The following is a 19,978-nucleotide window of genomic DNA, read 5'->3' as shown; positions in this document are numbered from 1 at the left end:
GGGCCTAAATGTACACAGACCTGCATTAAAATAGCCTGAAAATTCTTCAATTGATGAATAATGGTCTTAAAATTACAGACTACCAATAAAACCAATACACTGCAAGTTTCATCATATGTAATATTATGTAATGACCCAATGAGTCAAATGTTACCATTTTGTATGCACACATCTTCTTTTTACAGGGTACATGGTATGATCTTTTTTATCAACATGATTATAACTTCCTCATTTTAATTTTTCTTTCCCTATCTACTTTTTTGGTAATATTTCTATTATTTTGTGCAATAAAAGATAAGTCTCTTTTATTGCACTATTTGTCTGATTTTCCTTCCCCTTTCCTTTTGAGGCCTTTATCAATTTCAAGCGCTAAGCTTAAGATGAAGGTCTCCCACATTTCAAAATGTATTATTGTTGATATATGTATATATTTTTTTTTTTCTGCTATTTTTTTTTAACAATAAAAAAAGAAGAAATTTATCAGGTATAAGTATATTTCAATTAGATTGTATATTATGCATATGTTATTAATTATATCATTTGCTTATTATGTTATGCTAAGAAAAAAAATGATTACACTTGTATATGCTTTTTTTGGAATGTGGAAATAAATAAATCAAATCAAATCAAATCTTATTTCTTAAGTCATAATAAAGGACTATAGCACAACAACCAATAATATACCTAGAATATTTTCCATGGGCACAACCTGAACCCCTAGCCCCCCCCCCCCCAATTTCTTATGAATGAAAAAAATAATTGATGTTTATTGAAATGAAATAAATTGTTATTTTTTCTGTTGTTTGTAATGCATAGCATTAGTACTGAAAGGCCTGTAGCCATGGTATGATTGATATCAGCTCTGTATTTTCGAATGAAATGTACATTTTCCTACACTGTGAATTTTACAACAGCAAACAGTAACACTTGGATTTTTTACTACAGATTTTTGTTTACATGAAGGTTTACATTTTCCTTTTTTTTTCATTGAATGCAAATCCCTAAATGCAATTAATTGCCCATAAAACATATAGAAATACAATTTCTCTTTATTTCTGACTAATTTGCTCAGGAATTTATAGTCATAATATTGAATACATTTTAGAGCCCTTGGATAATGATAACAAGTTTTTGTTTTTGTAACCTTTATCAGTCTGTCCTTTACCCCAAAACATTTTTTAAAAATACCAGAAAAGGCATTTGGCCTAAATTTTCATTTTTGAATGAATGCCCTTAAAGGGAAACTACAACAGTCAAATAGCTTACTTGTCAGCAAATTTACACATTGTAGATTCAAAGTCAAAATTGGAGCAATGAGAATTGTACATGTACAGTAACAATGAGATCTCAAAGCCTTTGGGGGTTTTTTGGGGAAGAAATATTTGATTCTTTATTTGTAAAAACTAACTGTCACTTCCTCATATTTGTGCATTTTTTCAGACCACAACATATTTTGCCTGAATTATACAATGCTTCACACAATTTTTTCTATTATCAATTTATATTCGATTGTGAATGTTTTCAGTGTGGAGTTGACAAACTGGCTGTAGATCTGCTGGTGAATTTTCACAGGGTGATTAACATGCTTGATTAGATTCCTATATACAGCAATAGAATGACAAAAAGCTTGACACAAAAGATGCTCCATGCCTTTGATGTATTTGTTATGGAGGTGTGTCTCCAGCTCCAGAGATTAGAGTGGGCCCATATTGATTGACCAATCAGAGGCCAGCATTTGGTCACAGCCCACACTTTGACCTCCTTTTATCACCAGCTTACTATGATCACATGTACACAAAGCGATTAGGAGAGGAATCACATGTGAAGAACACATTTACCTGTACTGGGAAAGGGGTGTGTGTCCGCGTGTTTATGGTGTATGATTATGTCAGATAGAATTTGGAATGAGTGAGTGAGTGAATGAATGGACAAACAGCGAGGAACAAGTGGTATTGTGAACAGCATGCTTGTTATTGGAAACAAAACAAGGAATTTGATGGTTTGATGTCAAGTGACTTTATAAAAGAACATTTGCTTGATAGTGGAAGAGGTGGTGCTTTGAGTATTCAATGGTCCATTTCAATACTTGATTTGAATATTATTAAAGTGGAAACATACAAAACATAAATAAAAAATGGAATATGAAATATGAGAAATATTAAAGACCGTTTGAATTTCTGCTTATTTCACAAATATAAATGGACATCCTGGCCTTGGTTGTTATGCGAATGAGAGAGCCAATGAAATTACCCACTCACTCTTCTTTTATATTCAATCATACAAAATATTAAAATATTTTAATTTTCTCCTCATTATTTATAATTTCAATGATTACAGTAATTTCTATAATTCAATTCAATAGTCAATACAAGTGTACTACATGTACATGATCTCCTGCCCATTCTTGCCTCTGTCTCTTCCTGTTAAATGCATCACAAAGCCTGTTTTTTATTCTTTCAGATTATACAACTGCTTTTTAATGTGCAATTGTGTACCTGCTTTAACTTGTAATGTTTTATTCTTTTTTTCAGCTCAATTTCTCTGTCTCCTTCATTCTATTTCTATCTTCTCTCAGTTTTCTCTTCTCACTGTGCCTCATTTGTACTTCAATTTCTCTCTCTACCCTTCTCTTTCTCATTTTTTTTGCAGCATTGTCTCTTCTATTCTCTCTTACAGTTTACTTTCATTTGCCCCCTATTTTCATTTCATCTGCTTCTCACTTCTCTATCTCTGTCCTTAATGGGTATTTCTTTAGTTTTGTACATCTACTACCAGTGGAGGGCACATATCAATGACAATCTGATAATCTATTTGAAACAAACTTACTTAAATTTTGAAATGCCATTGTTGCAACCTACTCTATTGTAGTTCAACGAAAAGGTTAAGGGAATCACATCCCAACAAAAGTTAATTTTTAATAAAAAAGGAATAAAATTTCATAGAAATGTGATGTAAAATAAGACAGGTATTAAAACTTGAGTTTATTTTTCACAAACAGTTATAAATATGCAATGTGCCAGACTGGATGAATCAAACATGCATATTGCTGAAAATTTCAGCAAAATCTACATGTAGTAGTGTAAAAAAAAGGTATGAGTATGACATTTTTTTTAATTAAAAAAAAAAGTTAAATGCATGCACAACATGAGTGAAATGTGAGAGTCGAGGTTGTCACAAACTCACTAATACTTTATTTTTTCAGATTTGACAATACTACATGTACCTTCATTGAATCACAAAAGGTTGTAACAACAGCAAACACACACATTATCAAAGAGGAATCCAAACTTGTTTCTGATTACAATGCAAAAAAATTAAAGCATTTCATATAATACAAAAGTAATATAGTAGGTGACATTGTTTCCAAAAATTTGCATACCGATAGGATGCTGTTTTGTGAAAATTAAGTGAAACTTTTATGTGAACTCATTACTTTAATATAGGCCTACAGTAAATTCAAATTTTGATCAAATTTTCAAATTCACTTTTTTTTTGTATGTGTACATTTCCTTTACACTAAAGATACAAATAATGTCATATGAGAAGCCAGATCACATTGCTCTACTTTCCACAACTCATATACTCATCACTACAAGGACTTTTTATTTAAGTCATTTACTATTCTGCTCCAAGTTATTGGTGTACATCTGATGTAGACCTAGTCCTTTTAAGGAAAAATTACCACTCTCATCTTTCCACCTTTCAATTTTCATCTCTCTCTCTCCACCATACAACAGTCCTTTCCAGGACTATTAACCACCTGATGAATGTAAACTTCTGCCACAATATCTGTACCATCATGCAAATCTTCAATCAAATATTAAGTTTGAACGACCTAAAGTTAGACCCAAGTACCACTTTTTTTTCCAAAGCAATCATCAAAAGGCTATCTTTTATTCCGGTCTGGATAGATCTACATGTACATGGTCAGGGACCTAGTCTAGACATTATGTAGACTTAAAAGTTAGATTGTATGGTAGTGGATCGTATTCATGAATTCAATCATATCAAACACAATATTCTCATAAAATTCTCCAACTTTGACCATACACAAATACATACAAAATACTAAAAATTGTGCTGAAATCGTTTTTCTTTTTTTACGATATCAGCTTCCATTGCCTTCCAATACCCCTCTTCCCATGTGAAATATTTTGGTCAAAATGGTCACTTGAAAATGGTACAGAATCGTATATAAACCGAACGTGTGTTTTCTAGTATGGAAGAACTTGAGAAAACAAAAAATCACTGATGAGGTATTTTTACAATATGAGAATGCTACCGAATAGAACTCTCTATATAGTACTATAATTATAAAGACCTCGTCTTTGAAAATTTGTGTTTTTGAAATTTGACAATTTTTCAACATCTTTCTATTCAAGTTCCAATTGGAATGATGTTGCAAAGTTTTGAGCGGATTAAATCATTTTCTGACGCGTATGTGCGTGCATTCAGCTGGTCGATAATATCACTCACTATACAGTGCATATCCAAAAAAACAGGACAGTTTTGAAAAGTCTATAAAAATTTGTTTCAAATTATGACATCTATATTTTGATGTTAATAGATGCTCTGAAATCTTATCTTTGAAATGCCATTTAAAAAAATTAATTTTGTTCATGCTTGAGCGAACACGGGATGTTTTTGTCGGGGGTTCAAAAAGAGCCTTGCGCCAAAATGGCAGAAATTAGAAATTTGATGATCAGACTTCTTGCTAATCAGCAGACTCCCTCTTAACCTTTTCCTTATCTTTGCCACGATTTTCGAATTATGCTGTCAAATTTCATTTACAAATTTATTTATTTACTTGAATTATTTAGTTTTTTCATTTAAACTTCTTTTACCTTTGAATTTTCCTTCATAAGTAAGAAAAGAAGACTTTTTGTCAACACAAGCAAGAAGATTTGCATTATTAATTGGGAAAACTTGTAATTATTCAAATCATTTTATTATGTGAAACGAATTATGTTATGGTACCTTAAAAAAACATGAATCCTATTTTCAGGGGGTTATTGATTCCTTGACCAAGTTTAATTATGTGCTTGACAGGACAAACAGGAAAGGATTCATGTCTTTCAATAGCAATGATGTATTGAGTCAATATTGAAGGAGCTAGATATGGCAGATCGGATAAAATGTATCAAAAATTGTGAGCGAGCGAAGCGAGCAAGCAAAAATTTCCACTCTTTTTATTAAAATATCAAATTTTGTGATAGAATTTGACATAATGTTCAGAAAATAAATCATAGTTCACTTTTTGTCTTTCCTTTTATTTCTTTTCCACTTTATTTTTTCTAAAGGGGGGGAAGCACCCTGAGCCCCCGCCCATCTGCGTGCCACTTTTCAAAGGCACCATAACCTTTGTAGCACACAATGAAAGGTTTTGCAAAAAATACACGCTCTTCCATACTTCGGTTGAAATTTTTTTGTTTTTGCTTAAAGGAGAATGAAACCCTTGAAACCAGCTGAATCCATATCAAAGAGAAAAATCAAAGAAACATATTGTTGAAAGTTTGAGGAAGATTGGATGAATAATAAGAAAGTTATGAGCATTCGAATATTGAGATCACTAGTGCCATGTAGATCCTCCTAACGGCAATGCGACCAAGATCTGTGATATCACACACGTACAACTCCCTCATTACTTTAGTACTTATTTCAATTATATTCTCACTTTTATAGAGTCTATCACAAGGTGAGGTGTTCTCTTTATGAGATGACAAGTACAGAGGTTTCACAACATTATATCATTGATGAATCGTTTGTCATATGATTAGAATGAGCAAAAAGAGATGTTTTGGGGTATATTTTCAGTGTCCAAATGAGAGAGTTGTACGTGTGTGACATCACAGATCTTGGTCGCATTGCCAATGGGAGGATCTCCATAGCATTAGTGATCTCGACATTCAAATGCTCATAACTCTTTTATTGCTAGTCCTATTTTACTCAAAGTTTTGTTGATCTTATTCTTTGATTTTTCTGCTTTCACAAAAGCTAACTTGCTCCAAGAGTTTCATTCTCCTTTAAAGAAGGAATATTCAAAGCTAAAAGAAAACATAGTAAAAAGTAACAGGAACAGAACAATTCAAGCAAATTTACAGATTTGAACATGAATTTTGACCGCATAATTCAACAAGTGGAATGCCTCTGGCCGTCTCACCTGCATCACGCGATTCAATATAGCAGCAGTGCTGATTTTGAAAACTACTATAACTCGCACAAGATGTTCAGTGATACTTGGTTACTCTTATTTCCACGTTTTATGAACTAGACCAATACACTTATAGAGATATGATGGCAATTCAACAAATACCCCCAACGTGGCCAAAGTTCTTTGACCTTACATGACCTTTGACCTTGATCATGTGACCTGAAACTCGCACAGGATGTTCAGTGATACTTGATTACTATTATGTCCAAGTTTTATGAACTAGACCAACACACTTTCAAATTTATGGCTGTAATTCAACAAATACCCCAATTTGGCCAAAGTTCATTGACCCTAAATGACCTTTGACCTTGATCATGTGACCTGAAACTTGCACAGGATGTTCAGTAATACTTGATTACTATTATGTCCAAGTTTCATGAATCAGATCCATAAACTTTCAAAGTTATGATGGTAATTCAACAGATACCCCCAATTCGGCCAAAGTTCATTGACCCTAAATGACCTTTGACCTTGGTCATGTGATGTGAAACTCATGCAGGATGTTCAGTGATACTTGATTAACCTTATGGCCAAGTTTCATGAACTAGGTCCATATACTTTCTAAGTTATGCTGTCATTTAAAAAACTTAACCTCAGGTTAAGATTTGGTGTTGACGCCGCCGCCGCCGCCGTCGGAAAAGCGGCGCCTATAGTCTCACTCTGCTATGCAGGTGAGACAAAAATTATGGCAAAGATAATGAAAAGGTTAAGAGGAAGTCTGCTGATTAGCAAAAAGTCCGATCATCATATTTATCATTTTATGCCACTTTGGCACAAGCCTCCTTTTTAACCCCAGACAAAAACATTCCGTGTTCACTCAAGCATGAACAAAACTAATTATTTTAATGGCATTTGAAAGATAAGACTTCAGAGCTCCTATTAACACTAAAATATAGACATCATAATTTGAAACAAAAATTTTATAGACTTTTCAAATCTGTCCCATTTATTATAGATCTATACTACATGCTGCACAATATCATACCACAAGCACGACACATTGACATTGGGTGATTTCAAGTCCGGTGTTGGCATTGGAATTCGGATTGCTTCCCTAAGTTAAAAAATTAAGGCCCTAACCTATAGCTATTCTGAGTTTGTAAAACTGATCCAGATCACATTATTCACATCTCATCAACGAGTTTTCAGGACCATCTTCACTTTATGTTTGGTGTTATGCCAACACCAATATAATTATTTTCAATAGGTCAACCCTGAACTTGAAATCTCATTTGTCATTGTCACAAGACAAAAATAAAAACTCAGTGATATTCAATTTTAATAGTTTTGAGTTAGGCCTGGCTAGAAATTACCTCGAGCGAAGTTCGTGCAGGCTCCACTCCACTTCACTACCGCTACACTACGCTCCACCTACCCGAACTTCGAGACCATGAATTCGATCGGATATTGGATACTGTCATCACTGGCTTTAAAATCAGTGAATGAATTGACAGTAATCTCAGCTTATATTTGCCATTTCTTAACTCTTGTCCCACCTGTGGAGTTTTGTGTGTGTCATCTCTTTTTCTACCAGTACATTGCCTGGATTTTAAGCAATATGGCTAGCAGGAAGTCCAAAAGGAATGCTGGGAATTTTCTCCCTAAAACCACAACGCCTAAACAGCAACCATCCCCCAGACGGCCATTTATAGATGACCCTGAGATTAACAGCAAGGTCCTGACCAGAAGAGGAATGGCAGCTGCAGTGGATGAGGCAGAGAAGGGAAAGGGGCTTTTTGTCAATTTCAACATTGATGACCATCTCCAAGATATCAAAGAGGGAGAAAGAGGAAAGTTTGCAGATCTCCTAACTTCGGCTGTTAGAGCAGCCGTTGAGGCAGCCATTCCTGCAATCATCATGGCAGTGAAGGATGTCTGCCTCTCAGCAGTGAAGGAGGAGGTCAACCCCCACCTCCTTCGCCTACAGTACAAGCAGGATGAGCTGGCACAACAGCTGAGGCGGGACAATCTCCGCATCACAGGTGTGAAGGAGGAAGAGGAGACAGAAGAGGAGAGTGAGCAAGGTGCAAAAAAGGAGGAAAGTGAGGAGAAGCTTAAGAGCAAAGTTATTCAATGTGCAGCTAAAGTTGGAGTAACCATCAAGAAAGAGGACCTTTCTACCTGCCATCGCATAGGGAGAAAATCAGAAGGGAAGGTGAGGCAGATTCTGGTTCGCCTTGTGTCAAGGAGCAAGAGAGATGCCATCCATGCTGGCCGTTTCAAACTGAAAGGGGATAGCAGCATGGATGGTGTATACATCAATGAGGATATTACCCCCATGAGATTTGCTGTCCTAAAGACAGCAAAAGCAAGTCCTCTTGTGAAGAGAGTGAGTACGCAAAACGGGAACATTGTATGTAAGCTCACGGATGACAGTTACAAGACGATCGCTTCTCCGGACGATCTCTTCGATATTGGCTTGGACACTATCAACTACCAAAACTTCAAGCTACATTATATGGAGTAATAACTTGACTAGCCTGCATATGTCTGATAAATATGTCTGATAAATATGAATAATGGATGATACAAATATTTCTTACGAGTTATTACCATGTAATATTGACAAAGTCCTAAATTTTGAGACATCCCTATCTTTGAAATTAACCCACATAAATATACGCTCTTTAGTGAAAAATATTGATAACCTTAGACTGTTGTATGAAGATAGTATGAATACTAAATTTGATATAATTGGCTTATCAGAAGTCTGGAATGCGTCTAATACCTCTGTTTTAAATTTACAAGGGTATACTCTTGAAGTAGATGGTCGCAAGGATGATTTGAGAGGAGGAGGAGTCGGAACCTATATTAAATCAAATTTGAAATATACTCGCTTAAGTTATGACATTGCCCATGCAGAATCTCTGTGGTTAAAAGTTAATATTACTGATGAGCTAAAGATAATCATAGCCGTGATATATAGAAAACCAAATACAAATGTAAAAGAATTCCAAGATAGTCTGTTAGATATACTACAAACAATTAAAGTAGATAAACGTAAGTGTGTACTGTTAGGTGATTTTAATGTGAATATTTTAAGTATAGAAGACATAGCTGATGACTTCACTTCTTCTCTACAATGTGTGGGTTTAGAACAATTAATAAAATCACCGACAAGAGTAACCAAGGACTCTTCAACTTTAATAGATCACATTTATTCAAATGTTGATACTGTTGAAACTCATTCAGGGGTCATACATACTGATATCTCTGACCATTTTCCAGTGTTTGTAGTATTCAAGAACATGGCCAAGTTATGTTCAAATCAAAAGAAAATTACCTATCGATGCTACAGAAAATTCAATATTGAACAGTTTAAAGAAGACCTTTCTGTCTTCAACTGGGAAGAGGTATTAAACTGCCATGATGTAAATATTGCATACTCTACGTTTTGCAAGTCTTTCTCATATATATGTAACAAACATGCACCTATGAAAACTAAACAAATTGGAAAAAAGAAAGATATTAAAAAGAAGGTCTGGATAACTACAGGAATAATTAAATCAATACGTGTTAAACAGAAGTTATATGCAAAAGTCCTAAAGACAAACTACAATGAAGATATTGTGAAGAAATATAAAAAATATAGAAACTTGCTCACTACGATTTTAAAGAATGCAAAACGTACTTATTACACCAATTTACTATATGAAAACCGATGTAACACGAGTAAGACATGGGAAATCATTAATGAATTATTGGTTGGAAAGAAAAAAAATTCAAGGGTTGTTGAAGTAGACAGGCTTATCAAAAAGGTCAATGGAGACAATAACCTCATTACATCTATAAATGATATTGTCAATGAATTCAATAACTACTTTGTAAATATTGGTCCGAATCTAGCAGATACTTTGCCAAATGAAAATGTGTCACATAGACGTTACTTAGGGGCAAGAGTTAACAATTCTTTATTTTGGAAACCTGTGACTGAGGATGAGGTTTTTAATCATCTTGTAACTCTAGATGGAAAGAAAGCTTGTGGTCATGATAATTTACCAGCACGATTGTTAAGAGATAGTGCTGTTTACATTTCAGGTGTCCTGGCATATATCTTTAATTTATCTTTAGAATGTGGGAGGGTACCAGATGAAATGAAAATAGCAAAAGTTACGCCTATCCACAAAAAGGGACCAAAAGATGAACCTGGAAACTATAGACCAATATCTGTTTTGCCAGTGCTCGGAAAGGTTTTCGAAAAAGTAGCAAACGGGCGATTAGTACAGTTTTTAGAAACAAACAATGCTTTTTACCACCACCAGTATGGTTTTCGTAAGAAGTACAGTACTAAGTTGTCATTAATAAATTTGTCCAACACTCTCTTAAAAGCAATTGATGAGAGTAAAGCTACACTGGGGATATTCATTGACTTCAAAAAAGCATTTGATACGATCAATCATAATGTCTTAATCGACAAACTCTCTCACTATGGAATACGCGGTCTCCCGCTTAAATGGTTCGAAGACTATCTTAGAGGAAAATATCAGTTTGTTCAATATGAAGAGACAGTCTCTAAGAAAATGGAAATCACATGCAGTGTTCCTCAAGGTTCGGTTCTAGGACCAACATTATTTTTACTGTATATAAACGATCTACCATCTGTTTCTAATTATTTCAATTTCAGATTATTTGCAGACGATTCTAATCTATTTCATACCTTCCCAGCTGGACAAGATGAAATTGATGTAAATGAAGTCAATATTAACATAAATAAAATACAAGAATGGTGTGTTGCAAACAAGCTTACTATCAACTCTATGAAAACGAAATTCATGTTGATTGGTAGCAGAAGGAAAAATATTAGACTAGCTGGTAAATTGGAAATAGCCGGAGAGGAGATTGAAGAGGTTAATGAAGCAACTTTTGTAGGTATAACAATAGATAAACATCTAACTTGGAAGAACCATATTAGAATAGTTAATTCATGTATACGTAAAAGAGTAGGAATTATATTTCGGTTGCGACATTTTGTACCAAAATATACATTAGTATTATTATACAAGGCATTCATAGAGCCACACATAACTTATGGAATCGAGGTGTGGGGGAGTACTTACAAGAGTAGCTTAAATTGTATATTTTACACCCAAAAAATGGCAGTACGTGCCATCACATTCAGTGAGTGGCGAGCTCATACACGTGTATTATTTCAGAATTTAAAGATCCTAAATGTATTTGAAATGCACAATTTATCTATATGTACCTTCATGTATGACCTGGGTAATAATAACTTACCTCACTCTTTAGTAGATTATTGCGATGTAATAGAGCATAGATACCCAACAAGACAAAAAGAAGGTCGACAAGTACATTTACCAAAATTACGGACTACTCAAGGACAATTCTCTCTATCTTTCTTAGGAAGTGATTACTGGAATAATGTACCATTAGCCATCAAACTAAAAGTATCCAGAAACGATTTCAGGAATTCATTACAAAATCATTTATTAAATCAATAACTTATCATATTGCTCTGTATATAACATAAAATGTTACACTCATAATTTTATTTTGTTTTTTTGTAGTTGTTGTGTTTTTAAAAAAACATACTTTAAAGTTCAATATTCGCCTATATTACTAATATGTGTAGGGGCCAGGCTCGACTAGCACTTGTGCTATTTTCTGGTCCCTTTTATCAGCTCTTAACATATACATGTATGTTTCATTTCTGTAATATTTATATGCATGACATAATAATGTAATATGTAAACATCTGTAAATATGTTGTTATCGTTGGTGAATAAAATCAAATCAAATCAAATCAAATCAAATATTCCGAGTGACAAAAGGTGGGATTTTATGGTTGGAAAATATAAAATTCATGCAACATCATGATCTTTAAAAACAAGTACAACTAATATTCTTACTTTACACAAAGTTTCACTTCTTTTTCATGCTTCTATCAGTCTCAAAATTGGTGATTTAGAGCCAACATAAAGTTCCTCACACGTATAAACAATTCGCTGCCGATTTCAAAACATCACATGCGCGAGGGTCCGTGCTCGGACCGCACCCGGTGCCTCCCGCATGCGATGTTTTGAATTCGGCAGCGCATTAATATTTATACGTGTGAGGAACTTCATGTTGGCTCTAAATCACCAATTTTGAGACTGATAGAACTTGAAGCATGGAAAAGAATAACCCAGAGAGCTCCCGCCCGCGCAGCGGGCGGGAGCCCAGAAGCTTACCGTGTATTTTACCATTGTCACCGGACTAGGGTGATTTATGGTCTAAATATTTCTCCAAATGAATTGTGAAAACGGAAAGTATACAATTACCACGATTATATGGATGAAGGTCTAACGAGTGGCAGATTCCTGACATCTGGGCACAGTCTGGAACCTCAAAAAAACGAAAAGTTCTCTTCTTCTATCCGGTCTCGATCGGCCATTTTGTTACGATTTTTAACAAAAATGGCCGATCGAAACGGGGGTAGAAGGAGAGAACTTTTCGTTTTTTTGAGGTTCCAGTCTGTTCCCAGATGTCAGGAAACTGTCACTCGTTAGACCTTCATCCATATAATCGTGGTAATTGTATACTTTCTGTTTTCACAATTCATTTGGAGAAATATTTAGACCATAAATCACCCTAGTCCGGTGAATATGGTCAAATACACGGTAAGCTTCTGGGCTCCCGCCCGCTGTGCGGGCGGGAGCTCTCTGGGTTAGGAAAAGAAGTGAAGCTTTGACTTTGTGTAAAGTAAGAATATTAGTTGTACTTGTTTTTAAAGATCGTGATGTTGCATGAATTTTATATTTTCCCACCATAAAATCCCACCTTTTGTCATTCGGAATATCCGATCGAATTCATGGTCTCAAAGTTCGGGTAGGTGGAGCGTAGTGTAGCGGTAGTGAAGTGGAGTGGAGCCTGCACGAACTTCGCTCGAGGTAGCTAGAAATCTAAATAACTTGTGCATCAAATCATAGCTAGAACCCTTTACCTGAATCCATGATAGTAAACATTCAAGGGCAGGCCAAAACAATTTAAAAAAAAAAAGGAACAACTGCAGAATACCCGGACACTGCGTTACCTTATCGTTGGAGAGCCAACGCACAACGATGTACTTAAGCTATCAAATCAGAAAATCAGCTATAATAAATAATTGAATGATTTACAACTTACAAGTATTTTTTGAATAGATTCTAAGTGTTCAGACTGCACTGTAACGCTAACGATGCGAGCGCGCGCGATTAGTATGTAGACCAACAGTGTCCGCGATGCCAACGATGTGTATATTTTCGTAGTACGTGTAGGCCAACACAGTCCGCGATGCTAGCGGTGCGTTGGTGTCCGTAGTACAGGCCAACACTGCCCGCGATGCCAACGATCTATATATATATCTGTGTGCATCTGTAGTATGTAGGCCGACATTGCCCGCGATGCCAACGATGTGTATATTTTCGTAGTACGTGTAGGCCAACACAGTCCGCGATGGTAGCGGTGTGTTGGTGTCTGTAGTCGGTACAGGCCAACACTGCCCTCGATGCCAACGATCTATATCTGTGTTCTGTAGTATGTAGACCAACAGTGTCCGCGATGCCAACGATGTGTATATTTCCGTAGTATGTGTAGACCAACATTGCCCGCGATGCCAACGATGTGTTGGTGTCTGTAGTACAGGCCAACATTGCCCTCGATGCCAACGATGCGATCATATCTGTAGTTGCCTATGTAAACCAACATTGCCCGCCATGGCAACGATGTGTTGGTGTCTGTAGTACATGCCAACAGTGCCCGCGATGCCAACGATGCGATCATATCTGTAGTTTCCTATGTAGACCAACATTGCCCGCGATGCCAACGATGTGTTGGTGTCTGTACTGTAGAGTACAGGCTAACATTGCCCTCGATGCCAACGATGTGAATGTATCTTTAGTAGGTATAGGCCAACAGCGCCCGCGATGCCAACGATGTGTTGGTGCCTGTAGTAGATGCCAACAGTGCCAACGATGCCAACAATGTAAATGTATCTTTAGTACGTATAGGCCAACAGCGCCGGCCAGGATGCCAACGATGTGTTGGTGTCTGTAGTATAGGCCAACCTTGCCCGCGATGCCAACGATGTGAATGTATCTTTTGTATGTATAGGCCAACAGCGCCCGCGATGCCAACGATGTGTTGGTGCCTGTAGTAGATGCCAACAGTGCCAACGATGCCAACAATGTAAATGTATCTTTAGTACGTATAGGCCAACAGCGCCGGCCAGGATGCCAACGATGTGTTGGTGTCTGTAGTACAGGCCAACCTTGCCATCGATGCCAACGATGTGAATGTATCTTTAGTAAGTATAGGCCAACTTTGCCGGCGATGCCAACGATGTGAACGTATGTTTAGTATGTATATACCAACAGCGCCCGCGATGCCAACGATGTGTTGGTGCCTGTAGTAGATGCCAACAGTGCCAACGATGTGAATGTATCTTACATAGGCCAACATTGCCGGCGATGCCAACGATGTGAATATGCCTGTAGTAGAGGCCAACATTGCCGGCGATGCCAACGATGTGAATATGCCTGTAGTAGAGGCCAACATTGCCGGCGATGCCAACGATGTGAATGTATCTTTAGTAAGTATAGGCCAACTTTGCCGGCGATGCCAACGATGTGAATGTATGTTTAGTATGTATATACCAACAGCGCCCGCGATGCTAACGATGTGTTGGTGCCTGTAGTAGATGCCAACAGTGCCAACGATGTGAATGTATCTTACATAGGCCAACATTGCCGGCGATGCCAACGATGTGAATATGCCTGTTGTAGAGGCCAACATTGCCGGCGATGCCAACGATGTGAATATAACCCTAACCCTAACCCTAACCCTAACCCTAACCCTAAACCCTAACCCTAACCCTAAACCCTAACCCTAACCCTAACCCTAACCCTAAACCCTAACCCTAACCCTAACCCTAAACCCTAACCCTAACCCTAAACCCTAACCCTAACCCTAACCCTAACCCTAACCCTAACCCTAACCCTAACCCTAACCCTAACCCTAACCCTAACCCTAAACCCTAACCCTAACCCTAACCCTAATTGAATTCAATTCCCATTGAATTCAATTCCCATTGAATTCCTTCAATGGGAATTAAAACTTTATTTCATATTTTAATGAAGAAAAAATGAAAATATTTCATGTATAAAAAATACAAAAGAAATAGAGAGTGAATGACATCGATCACCTCACTAACCAGGATATGCATATATTAAACTGTTTTGTGAAACCATACTTTGAAACGCTTGCCAACGATGTTTTGAATGTTGCATTGCACGGTCACATCGTTGGTCGTTGGCTAGCGGCGCACCCAACGATGTATAGCAATAGCTAGTAGTAGTAGGTAATTTAAAAGAGTGTATTAATCTTGTACTATTGCACCTTCACATCGTGGGTCGTTGGTTAGCCAACGATGTTTTAAATGTTACATGGCACCGTCACATCGTTGGTCGTTGGCTAGCGATGTTTTGAATATTATATTGCACCGTCCGTACCGTCACAACGTGGGTCGTTGGCTAGCAGCGCACCCAACGATGTTTAATTATAGCTCTAGTAGTAGTCAAAGGGCAAAGGTCATTACGTATGGCCTGGATGCATTGCTCGTACGTACCGTCATACGTATGTACGTACGTAGTATAGTAGTAGTAGTAGTACCAGTAATGCATGTACGTATATAATAGTATGGATATATCTAGGCTATATACCATTGAATTAGTATATAGCTAGTAATAGTATAGGCCTAGGTCTTGACATCGTTGTGTTGGCTGACCAACGATTGGGTAGTGAGCAGTGTCGGGGTATTCTGCAGTTAAGCCAAAAAAAAACTAGAACAATATTATCAACATGTTGTCAGTGGTTTTTTTTTTAATGGACCTCACCCGCCCGTGCCAGAGAATCGCACAGTGCCACACGCGGCTACGCCTGAGCCTCAGGCCGAGTGCGACGGCGGAGAGTTGGACTCTAACTGAGTAACAGTTAGATTTGATCGGAATCGCGAGAGCTCCCTCGGCCTCCAAAACAAGAAAAAAAAATGTTTTATAATCCGATTTTCAATTGGAACACTCACCTAGAAAATATGAGCAATCTGAACAATCTTTTTTTACTTGAGATGTGATGACAGCTACTCAAAGAATAATGTAAATCGTCGAAAAGAACGAATGGCAAGTAGAAAATTGCTGTCGATGTCTGTGTGCCTGGCCTGGCGTCTCTCACAGTTATGAAGCGCCAGCTACGTCGATATACACGCGCGAAAAAAAAAAGGTAACAGAGCCAGAAACGAATATGTGAGGGGACGGATCATGGTTTTCCAAAAGCTGGCATTTTTGTTTAAAAAAAAATACAAGTTAACAAAAAGACCCCAATCCAGAATTTGATTTGTATAACGAACAATCTTTAAGTTAATAAAAGTCTTCACTTACGTTTGCACGACATTTCCACATACTATTTTTTATGGCTCGAAAGGCGTGGGCTGGAATATATCCCCCCCCCCCCCCCGTGGATCCGCCACTGGTTTTGGCTATATATGCCTGAAAGAATTTGTAGGCATATGTTATTAATTGATGTTAATTGACTTTGAACAGACTTTGGTCACTCCCGTAACTGACACCACTAGACCCTACCAAAAGAAACTTCGCAATGTTAAGATTTCAGTGCTATGTCTTTTCCAGTTGTCCAGTCTTTTCCAGTTGTCTTTGCTAGTTTAGACGATGTTGATTGGTCTTGTGTTTTTGATAATAATGACGTTAACTTGTCCTTTGAAAATTTTATTAACATTTTTAATCTACACTTTGACACTCATATTCCGAAACTTAGAGATAAGCCATCTAACTACAAAAAATCACCGAAGCTTCCATGGATTTCTAAATCCCTATTGCGTTCGATAAATAGAAAAAGTAATTTAAATTATAAATACAAAATGAAACGCTCTGAGCAATCCAAACTTAAATATATACTTGTTATAAAAATACATTGACAAAGATTATACGTTTAGAAAAGAAAATATATTTTACTAATCAGTTACAACTTTACAAGCGTGATATGCAAAATACATGGAAAGTTTTAAAACAAGCAATGAATATATCAAATAACAAATCTAATATTACAAAAATTAGATCTGGCGATGTAATTTTTGAAGATTCTCACCAAATTTGTAGTATCCTGAAAAATCACTTTTCTTCCATTGGGGAAAATCTTGCAAGTAATATTCCTCCCGCAACAAAACACTTTTCTGAATTTTTAGGCCCACCAAATTCTAGTTCAATGTTTCTCGCTCCAACTTATAATCAGGAGATAATTAATATTGTTTCTGATTTTAGTTCTAAAAAAAGTACAGGACATGATGACATCAATAATTTTCTTCTCTTGGGGATAATATCGTCAATTGCGGATCCCCTAACTCATATATTCAATCTGTCACTTCTTAAAGGAGAATGAAACCCTTGAAACCAGCTGAATCCATATCAAAGAGAAAAATCAAAGGAACACATTGTTGAAAGTTTGAGGAAGATTGAATGAATAATAAGAAAGTTATGAGCATTTGAATATTGAGATCACTAGTGCCATGTAGATCCTCCCATCGGCAATGCGACCAAGATCTGTGATATCACACACGTACAACTCCCTCATTACTTTAGTACTTATTTCACTTATATTCTCACTTTTATAGAGTCTATCACAAGGTGAGGTGTTCTCTTTATGAGATGACAAGTACAGAGATTTCACAACATTATATAATTGATGAATCGTTTGTCATATGATTAGAATGAGCAAAAAGAAATGTTTTGGGGTATATTTTCAGTGTCCAAATGGGAGAGTTGTACGTGTGTGACATCACAGATCTTGGTCGCATTGCCAACGGGAGGATCTCCATAGCATTAGTGATCTCGACATTCAAATGCTCATAACTCTTTTATTGCTAGTCCTATTTTACTCAAACTTTTGTTGATCTTATTCTTTGATTTTTCTGCTTTCACAAAAGCTAACTTGCTCCAAGAGTTTCATTCTCCTTTAACGGCATTGTCCCCGAGAACATGAAAATAGCAAAAGTCATTCCTTTGTTTAAAAAAGGTAACAAATTAGATGTTAATAATTACCGCCCAATTTCTTTGTTATCTACATTGTCGAAAATACTAGAAAAGATTATTTATAAACGGACTATAATTGTTTTCAAATCAAATAATATACTTTCAAATTCCCAATTTGGATTTAGGGAAAAGCATATATAGCACTACACATGCATTATTGAGTTTCATTGAAAAAGCGGCACATTCAATCGATAAATCTTCACATTTAATTGGTTTGTTCCTGGACTTCTCCAAGGCCTTCGACACCATTAATCATGATATTTTACTTAACAAATTACATCATTATGGAGTGCGTGGGAGGGCCTTGGAGTGGTTCAGGAGATACCTCTTGAATAGGAAGCAATATGTCTTTTTAAACGGGTGCAATTCTCAAATGAAAAAAATTAATTGTGGAGTTCCACAGGGTAGTCTTTTAGGCCCGATTTTGTTTATAGTTTATATTAATGATTTTTGTAGATCATCAGATGTTCTTTCCTTTATTCTCTTTGCGGACGACTCTAACTTTTTTTTTCACATAGAAATCCTCTTCACCTTGCTAATATAATCAACTCTGATCTAGAAAATGTCACCCAATGGATAAGAGCAAATAAATTATCAATAAATATTCAAAAAACAAATTATATGTTGTTTAGCAACTCTATAAATACACTTCCTGTTGATATTATTTTGGATGGAACTCCCTTGGAAAATGTATCCCATATTAAGTTTCTTGGAATAACAGTCGATAATAAGCTTTCATGGAAATTCCACATAGATAACATACGTAAAACTATTTCACGCAACTTTTGGTATAATTAACAAGCTTAAATTTTGTTTACCATTATCGTCCCTGCTTACATTATATTCATCCCTTATTATCATAAGTCACACAGCATATTTGTCTCATACTGACCCATTATTTCTTGAACATAAAATATTGAAAATCAAAGACTTATATTTGTTTAATCTCGGTCAGTTTATGTATAACTATAACAACAACAACCTCCCAAATGTATTTAATTCAATGTTTCCAAAAAATCAATCCATTCATAACTATCCAACAAGGCGATTGGGTGAATTCCATTTACCACTTTTAAGAACTTTGCTGGCTCAGAACACATTTATATACGATGGACCGAAGTTATGGAACTCACTTCATAAAGATATAACAACTGCAAAATCTTTGAACTCTTTTAAGTCTAAATTCAAATTATCTCTATTAAAATCTTATAATATACTCCCAAATTAAGTCTAATTCATCATCTCCGCCAAGTCATCATTATTACTATAAAGACTATAATTAAAACATAAAATAATCATTATCCTTTTTTTATTGAAAAAACCAAACAAATCTGACACAAGTCCTTCTCAGGTGTGCTCGTTATTGAACCTCATACATTATTGTGTCTATCCTCTCCCTCTATTTTCTCTTTCTTTCCTGTCCGCTTATCCGCCTTCCTACCGGTTATTTTGTTCACGGCATCAAACACATTTTCCGTGCATTATATTTCCAGGTTATTCTATATATTTTTCTCCTTTTTATACACATCATTGAATCCAGTTTGCTTGAGTCCACGATGGCATATGTTCTACCTACGTTCAGCAGCACCCATCCATCTTCTCAGGGTATTCTCCCCCTTTTTTTCTTCTTTTTTTTCTTCTCTTTTTCTGGGGGGGGGGGTGGGATGGGGAAGGGTGGATATATTTTAGGACG

Source organism: Lytechinus pictus, chromosome 1 (assembly GCF_037042905.1).
Source record: "Lytechinus pictus isolate F3 Inbred chromosome 1, Lp3.0, whole genome shotgun sequence".
In the NCBI taxonomy this organism is placed as follows: Eukaryota; Metazoa; Echinodermata; class Echinoidea; order Temnopleuroida; family Toxopneustidae; genus Lytechinus; species Lytechinus pictus.
This window is presented reverse-complemented; position numbering follows the sequence as displayed.